At 44.0% G+C, this 8,671-nt stretch overlaps 1 protein-coding gene across 10 annotated transcripts in view; it reads left to right on the top strand.

The window, feature by feature from the left end:
• LOC102369805 (poly(rC)-binding protein 3-like) overlaps window positions 1–8,671 on the top strand; it is a 322,632-nt gene that overhangs the window by 147,009 nt on the left and 166,952 nt on the right. For 7 of the 10 annotated variants that reach the window (XM_025198321.1, XM_025198316.1, XM_025198322.1 and 4 more), the window contains one exon: window positions 759–874. The exons of 1 other annotated variant lie outside the window; for it this stretch is intronic. The gene's annotated coding sequence lies outside the window, so the exon portion shown is untranslated. Of the gene's footprint in view, window positions 1–758; window positions 875–6,311; window positions 6,395–8,671 lie in introns of all 10 variants that reach the window. 2 more of the 10 variants (XM_025198319.1, XM_025198318.1) reach the window with 2 other exon arrangements.

Genomic DNA, 8,671 nt, shown 5'->3' with positions numbered 1-8,671 from the left:
AAAGAGTGCTGGGTCTAGATGACCCCAGCTAGATGCATATCCAACCTCCTCTTGAAGACCCCCAGTTATTCTCAGTTAGTTAAGCAGAGCTGGGTTATCCAGAACAAAGTGACACTCAAGCTTCAGTACATTTTTTTAACGTAAGATTTTTAATGAATTCCAGTCACTAAGAAATAATGTTATCTAGGTCAAACTTTTTGAATATTGTTTTCTGTAGATGCTTAGTCACACTGCATTTCTAAAATGAGTTCTCCTGTGAAACCCCATTTAATGCTTTGCTTTCTCACAGCCTCATGATTTGACTTTCTGGGATTTTTTTATCACTGAAAAAACCAGGTGATCACTCAGGTGGAGCCACGTTCAGAATTTCTACCTTTGGTAGAAAGAGGAAGGTTGGGTGCCACCATTCTAGGTAATCTATTCCAATGCTTACCCACCCATATAAAGAAAATGTTCTTCCTAATATTCAACTTTAATTTCCCTTTCTGTGATTTAAGACTGTTATGCCTTGTCCTTTCTCCTGAGTCCTGTGGACTCAGAGAATTGTCTATCGCTATCCCCTTTATAACCACCCTTCAGGTACTTGACAGCTGTTATCAAATCTCCCTCATAGTCTTTTTGTCTTCAGGCTTAATAACCCCACTTCTTCCAGTCTTTCTGTTTAAGTCCTGTTTCCTAAACTTGTCATCATTTTTGTTGCTCTCCACTAGATGACATCCAGACATTTTTATAACTATTGTTCTGTTGTATTCTTTCAGATAATGTGTTGGACCAGTTAAATAAGACAAGCGATCCTGAGTCTGCTCTCAAATACATTGGTGCAAATACAGAGTGACACCATTTATCTGCAGCTTCAGAGGAGATTTACATTTGTGTGAGTCAAAGAGGGTTTGTCCCAATTTGCTTATATTAACAATCTATATAGAACTGTACTTGAATAATATATGAACTGTGACATCATGACCTTCTCTGTGCGGCTGTCTGTGGCGACACGGCTGTGTCTTTATGTGTGTCTGTGGCGACACACATAAAGATGTTGAGTGAGAGGCTTTCTCCTCTTACTCCATGGCACATTAGAGGAAACATCCCTGTGCAGTGGAGGACAGAACTGGGTAAACAAATTATTTTAATCCTTTCACTGGACTAGGAGTAGAGTCTCTGGTGCCATGGTAGGATCCACCTAAGCATCAGACACTTTGAATGCATAGGTCCAAGGGTGCTTTTCATCTCTAGATCACAAAACAGGATCAAAAGCGTGGAAGTGGAAGGTAATATTACCTCTCTTCAGCAAGGCTAGGGACAGACATTACACAGAAACTGGTTTAAGTGATCAGAAACTGGTTTAAATCTGTAACAGAACAGACATTCAGTACACATAAACCAGTTTGAAAATGGCTAAAACCGGTTTGAGATAAACCTGGCTGAATGTAGTATGAGATTTAACTAATTTGGCTCAAACTGGTTTATGTCTGTTCCAGACCTCTTGATGGTTTAAGTTAAATCAGAGACCCCTAGCATCCCGGCATGCTGTCTGGGCTGGGCACTGCTACAGAGAGCTGGGCTGGCCCCTCCCCTCTGCTCTCTAGCCAGAGAAGGGATGGGGCGTGGCCAGGTGCTGGCCTGCCACGGCCCCTGAGGCAAATTCCTTCCTCTATCCCCTGCCCCTCCACCCCTGCTGGCAAACCCTGCGAACTGCAGCTGGGGTTTGCCAGCCCCAAGCGCACCTCCAGTGCTTTCCTGCAGTCAGGCAGAGATGGAATTTAATTCCTCCCTCTGTCCAGCTTGCCTGCAGCCAGGGAGGGGATTAATTCCACAGCAGTCCCAGAGCAAGGGAGAGAGGCAAGCTAGTTCCCTGCATGCAGATCCAAGACCTGCACCTGTGAGCCCAGAGCAAGACCTTCAGGACCAGACTGAGAGATGGGAAGTGCTGATGACTGTCAGGTCTTTGCCACACATATGTGCTGGAGATGGAGTTAAGGGAAGTTGCAAGTGAAAGAATGCAGAGACTTACATTTACATTATAAAGCATAACCTGTAAAACCTAAACAAAGTCTTTCTGAATGCCTGGCGATAAGGAGGCACTCTGCCCTCAGGATTAGTAGGGCTTATGCAAGGCTTTCTCTTGTCTTCCTGCTTTACGTTTTAAGTTAGACCAAGTTGTGTATGCTGTATGTTGTGTTTTACTGGGCTATATCTTAACCTAGGCAAAGATTTTTGGTAGTTACCTGTTATATGCTTTGCAAATTGCTGTGTTCAATAGATGCTGCCTTCAGAGAATGGACTTTTTCCCATCCCCATTCTTCAGTCCGGCAGCAGCACCCCCCTTCCCGGCTGGTGACTGGCATTCTATGTGTCCTGCTAGCCCCAGGCTGGTGCCTGGCCACGCCCCCTCCACTGCAGCAGGGAGGGGTGAGAGCCTTGGCAGTGTTGGCAAGCATGCCCTAGTACCCCCCAGCTTCTGGCTTGAGCCACTGCAGGCATGTGCCTGCATTTGCTGATTTAACAGAGAATGTCTGTCCAGTTATTAATCAGTTTAAGCTGTGCAGCTTAGACTAACCTGCAAAGAGTGAATCAATTCAGTCTCAGGGTTTTTGAATGTCTGCCCGTAGCCCAAGTAGGGAAACTGACAGAACAATAAAGTGACTTGCCAGTGGGCACCCAGTGGATCAGTGGCTGAGCTGGGAATGAAACCAAGCCTCTTGACTTCCAGCCCAGCACCCTTCGGATTTTATTATCCCACATTTTCTCCTGCAACTTCAGACTAGATTCTATTTCACCTATTGGGCATCTAACTGGACATAGATGTGTAAGTAGCATTCTGTTCCACTCCCTTAAAGTCCTAAAATCCATTAATGCATCTGCTTTTGTAACATGCCACCATATACTGAGTCACAAAAAGAGGATGAAAAGAAGGGGTCGGTCCAGCAAGCACTGCATGTGCTGTGTGGGTCAATTCAGACCCAGGGCCAACACCATAGGCCAAATGATGTGGTTCCACAGACTAAATCCAATCCACAGGCCATATCTGATTAACACCCCTGATTTACACCAAACATCTGGGCAGCAGGAGGCCACATGCCATGGGGGTCACATTCTGTATGGGCAACACAGTGCTCTCCCCTCCCACCACTGTACACACTGTGCAGGCACCCTTGCTCCCCTTTTCTCCCAGCTGCACATACCATGTCAGCAGCCCCCCACCTTTCCCCACCCCAGCACAGCTGGTCTTCCCTCATCCCAGGTGCAACACCTGCCCCCCTCTTTCACCTGCACACACCATCCACCTGCAGTATAGGCAGCCCAGCTCCCTTCTTTGCTATACTCATAGCTTGGGCACTCCAGCCCTTTCCTGGCTGGGGTGCAGGAGCAAATAGAGGCAAGGAGAAGTAGCAACCGGGCCAGAGCCTAGGGGTTACATACAGTCCATTGGGTATTCCTGATCTAAGCCATCAGGTCCTCTTACACGAGCAAAATTAATATTGCAATGGTATATTATTACTATTCTTAATGTCACTACCAAACATCCCCCAGCAGTAATGTGGTGCTGCAGGTATGCTCCTATTCAGCATAAAAGAAAGAGGTATAGTAACCTGGGTGAATCAAAATATTTCTATAGCCCAACAATGGTTACACAGACCACACAAAATTGCAATAAGGATTTTTAAAAGTAAATATAATTAGGGTATGTTTTCCATAAGCACAGTTTGGGCACGGGATTGTTCTCAGCTGGCTGTAAGCAAAAAAGGGTAAATGTTAGAGTTGTTTAACAAGTGGTTCATTCCTGGTATTATTTCCTATAGTCACTGAAGCTTTAAAACTTACAATATTATAATTTTGGCTTTTAGCTCGATGGTGCTGTAAGTCCCTATTGTATCCAATTGTTTGTAAAGGCATCAAATCAAAGAATCAGTAAAGGACAGCTCAATGAAGAGAGAAAAGAATTATTAAAATAAAGTGTTATTTTTTGCCAGCCTCAGGGGACGCATCCAAATGAGTGTGCATGTGCATTTCCCCAGGGACAAATAGCAGCAGCACATAGTTATGCCACTGCTACTTATCCCCAGGGAATGCCCCTGCATGCACTCTCTGGTGTCCAGCAAATTGCCCTGGGTGGGGTAGGAGAGGCCGGGGTCCCAGGTGTGAGGAAAGCAGCCTTACCTGGGGGCCCTGTTGGGCTGCAGCAGCAGTGATCCGGGCACACAGAGCCTGGCTGGCAGCCAGAGCATGATTCTGGCCAGCCAAGCTCCAGTTTCAGGTGGCGCACACTACAGCCACATGCACCGCCCTGCATTTTTTAATACCCTTTTTTGTAAATACCAGAATTTCCTGGTACCTAATTTTGGCTCTGCACTGCAAATATGCAGCACAGAAAACCATTTTTCTGTGTGCCACATGCATTTTGTGGCACCTCAAAAGCCTTTGAGGTGCCACGAAGCACACATGTGCACTCATCTAGACGTATACCCAAGTTGTATGAGAATACAATGGCAAAAAATGTCTGGTGGTCTGTATTCTACTTGTTGCATAGCTTCCTTAATCGTTTCAGTGCTGGAGTACACAAGTAATAGCTCTGCTGGTCTGCTATGCTAGGTACAATCATTAGACTTTTACTAGTATAAGCAATGGGAACCCAGACTAGACTTGTAGCAGACAAAAGTTCAGCACACAAAACCAGTCTATACCTGTAACAAAACATAAGTTTGGCACACATAGACTGGTTTAAAAATGGTAGAACCCAATCTAAGTGTTGCCCCCCTCCTCCAACCAGAAGCTGAATGCATGTTCTGTTTGCTACTGATGTAAACGATACAGAAAACCATGTAACTTAGATGAGTTCTGCCTCAGGCTTTTTGAACGTCTGTACTTAGCTCTAGTAAAAATTTGATGGCCTGAACTTCTGAAAGCAGGGTGATTAACAGTCTGTTTGGGAAGCTCCTGTTATTTAGAACCTTGAGCTGACTAAGGAAAAACCTTTGGAGGGCTCATTGTCACAAGAGGAATGGATCGCAGTCTTGTTACAAAAATTTAAATGAAACTGACAAGTCCCAAGCTGGTTTTAACTCTGTAAATTATTGTCTATTTTAGTATTTAAGACTTGGTGAAACAAAGTGCTTTGTTACTACAGTTTTGCGGTAGATTCAGGAGCACAACAAGAAAATTTAGAGTGCCTATACATGTTCAGCAAAGCTGTTCCAATGCACTGAAATTACAATGCATCGGAGCAGACTTGATTAATCGAGTCTTCTGGAGCGTGATAATTACTGCGCTCCAGCAGACTCAAGTGTCATGTGTATCAGCTTCCATGAGCTGAAAAACGGCTGCAGGGGCGCTTAAATTAAAGCTCGTTTGATGAGCCTTAGTTAAGGAGCCCCCGCTGCCATTTTTCAGTGTGGGGACGCTGACACGTGACACTTTGGGTGCTTTAATTAGCGTGGGTCTCAGAGCCACTCTAATTAAAGCACCCCCATCCCACTCCTAGAGCATATGTATAAATATACCTAGAGACAACTAGACATTCCCCACCAAGTCAGACTTTTCAAATGTCCCCAACCAGTTGAGCTTTTGTGTTTGAATATGGCACAAAGATAGTATGAATAGCGCATCTGTGGTGGATCCTTGCCTTTCTCGTGTCCTTATGACGAGGTATTTAGCAGAATTTGCAGATTCATTGGACTCTGACAGGGCCATGCTGTGACCTGGGGTGGATAATCAGATTTAACAGTGGATGCTGAAAAGTCATCCGTGTTGCTTTGAGTAAATGTATTGACAGCCTTTGACACCACTGATGACAAGATTATATTGACTCTCCTGCTGTGCTTCGCTGACCACTGATGTCCAACAGTCAGGCAGATGGGCAACATGAAACCTATCTCTCATCAAGTCCCTCTTAAAATTTCAAAATAAAACTTAAACTGGATTTAAGGTCTCTTCCTCATCTTCTGTCCATTGAGGAATGTCACCCTGAAGTATATTTTGCTAAGTCTGAAGTAGTGAGCCTAAGTTGGGTTGTATTTAATAAATTAGGTACCCATCTCAGGTTATGTTTCTTAGATCTTGTTACTGAAAAGATAAGGCATCAGGAACCATGTACAGAAACAAAGGCTTTTTAGTGGCAGCATGTGAAAGTAAAGCAATCTTCTTCCTCTCAATCTTCTACTAGTTCCATAAACACTCAATTCAATCTTTTGTTATGTAAATGAAGTATCATTAAACACCAGCTGCAGTATTGGATTTGTTTCTATTTGAATACATTTTATTTGTACTAAAGACAGCATGTAAGTTTAAGATGTTCTTATATCTCTTTATTAAAGGTTACCATTCTTCCTGAAGCATATTTATTTGGACATGTCTGCCCAGTGACATTTCAAGATCAAGACCTTTGAGGTTCTTTGAGGTGCAGTGCATAGAACAAAATGTTAGGATCCTTTTTGTTTTTACCTTTAGATTCTCTCATTTAAATAGCTGAAACTGTGCCTAGTGAATCCACAAAGGGTTGTATCCTGCCCTCTAGGACGCTGATGTGTGGGGTTTTTAGGTATATAAGAAAAAAGGCCTTTCTCTTGTTACTGCCAGTCCTCCCCATCATGTAAGCTACCTTGTGCCCACATTGGAAAAATGCATCTTGTCAGGAAATGTATTGACTCTCTTCTAACTAAGGGCCTTGTTGCACATTAATTTTAGGTTGCTCCATGAGCTCTTAACCTCTGAATTGTCCACACATTAACACCTGAAACTAATTTTAAGCATACTTTAGACAGCTTACAGTTACACCACTCCAAGGGAGGTTCATCTCTGATCCATGCTACCCAGCTCATGTTCCATTAATGTGTGGCCATTCCCCACATATAAGCCACCCCAATTGCAGTCCTCCAGCATCTCAGGATGCAATGTTCCCTCGCCCACCCTCCTGTTCTGTGTAGACAAACTTTCCACCCCGTGAACTCTACTGCTCAAGGGGCAGTTCTGGTGTCAAAGCAACTGCCCCTCCCACCCCTGAGTGTGTGATCTTCCCACCTGCATAGGTGCAACTCCATGCAAACAGCCTGCAAAATACATGCCAGCTAGCCAGGTTGCAGGTCAAGGACAGATCTGGGAGTGGGATCTAAGGGGGTGAGGAGGATACAAGGTAGGTGGCCAGATTGGGTCCCCCTGAGCTTGGGCTTCCTTCCCAAGGCAGTAGCTCCCTCAGGAGTACCTCACCACTCCTACCTTCCAGTCACCCCAGAAAGCATGGCCAGTGCCCTCCATACCCCAATCCCAAATTATTAAAACATGAGACCTTTAATTTACTTTCTCTTTATTCATTTATTTGTGCTTCCTTTTATTTTTCCTTCAGTGGCTGACTTCCTTCATTTTACCACCCATTCCCTACCCCCATTTCCCTTCCAACTCCTATTTCATTACCCCCGTCCCATTAACTTTCTGCCTCCCAGCTTCATGTTCCTGCATCCCCAACCCATCTGTCACACACCCCCACTTATAGTAGGCATCGAAATCTGTCCTGGTTCATCAGCTCTTTAGTGGCAAATCACAGGTGTAGCTCCTAATCCATCCCCTGCTTGCCAGACCTCTAGTGGCAAGTCACAGCTGTGCAAATCGGGGGCAGTCAGAGAAGGTTTTTATCCTTAAGGTGTGACTGCTCCAAACTCAAGCTACCACTAACATTGATCAACATTTGAGCAACTCAAAGTGCAACATGTAACAAGGCCCTAAAACAGTGCTAAATACAGCTTTGCTTTTAATCAAGGCAAGGACTGCCATGTTTCAGTATGGATGAACTTGGGGTACTTTGAGCCTTATCCACATTAAGGACTTTGTGGTATTTTAGCAGTGTTTTTGAAAGTTTGTTAGTTAATACATTTTAACACAGTGCATTTTCGTAGTCTAGACAAGAACTAAAAGAGTAGGAATTCTCTCTCATATTCATGAGAATATTAGGAGGCATGGAGGACCAACAGGGGAGTCCCCTTTATGACTCCACAAGGGCACAATCTGAAGCTTTCAGAGTGTGTCCATCTCTTCACTGTCTTCTGAGAAGAAGGCTATGTTCCCTTCTGCTCTACCCTACATAGGCAATGTTCATGGAGAAAAGAATGCAACAGGCAACCTCTCCATTCTACTCACTGTACTGTTTATTGGAGGGCTTGGCCCTAAAGCTTGGGTCCATCCTAGGAAAATGTACCTTGTCAGTGATGAATATTTGCTGCTATAGACATATTTTAGGCAAATTAGAATGCATAATTCAGCACCAGCAAAGCTCCGCTGGTGATCACAATGCCGGCAGGCATTTTTTTATCACAATATCATAGGGTTACACAGCAAAGGGTAGAAATACCAGAGTCCTGTTTACATGACCACTTCCATCTTTGCTACTTCTAACGGGATAATTTACTCCAAATTCCCCAGTGAAGAAGCACCCTCTTGTTTTTACCTTTTAATTCTAGTTCCATGTATATTTAGTTATGCATAATAAATTGTGCTAGTCTATCACCATCAATTAATCTTTACCATCAGTTCAACAATTTGAATACAGTCCTTGAAGCTAATGGAGAGTGAAGGAAGAATTTTATCCTTTGGCAACAACAAATTTCCAAAGCTCTTGATACCTCATTCAGAATTACCGTATCCCAGTTCCCTGTTTGCAGATGCATCATGATTGTGTTCAGCAGTA

This window comes from Alligator sinensis, unplaced genomic scaffold, assembly GCF_000455745.1.
Source record: "Alligator sinensis unplaced genomic scaffold, ASM45574v1 scaffold428_1, whole genome shotgun sequence".
In the NCBI taxonomy this organism is placed as follows: domain Eukaryota; kingdom Metazoa; phylum Chordata; order Crocodylia; family Alligatoridae; genus Alligator; species Alligator sinensis.
This window is presented reverse-complemented; position numbering and strand designations above follow the sequence as displayed.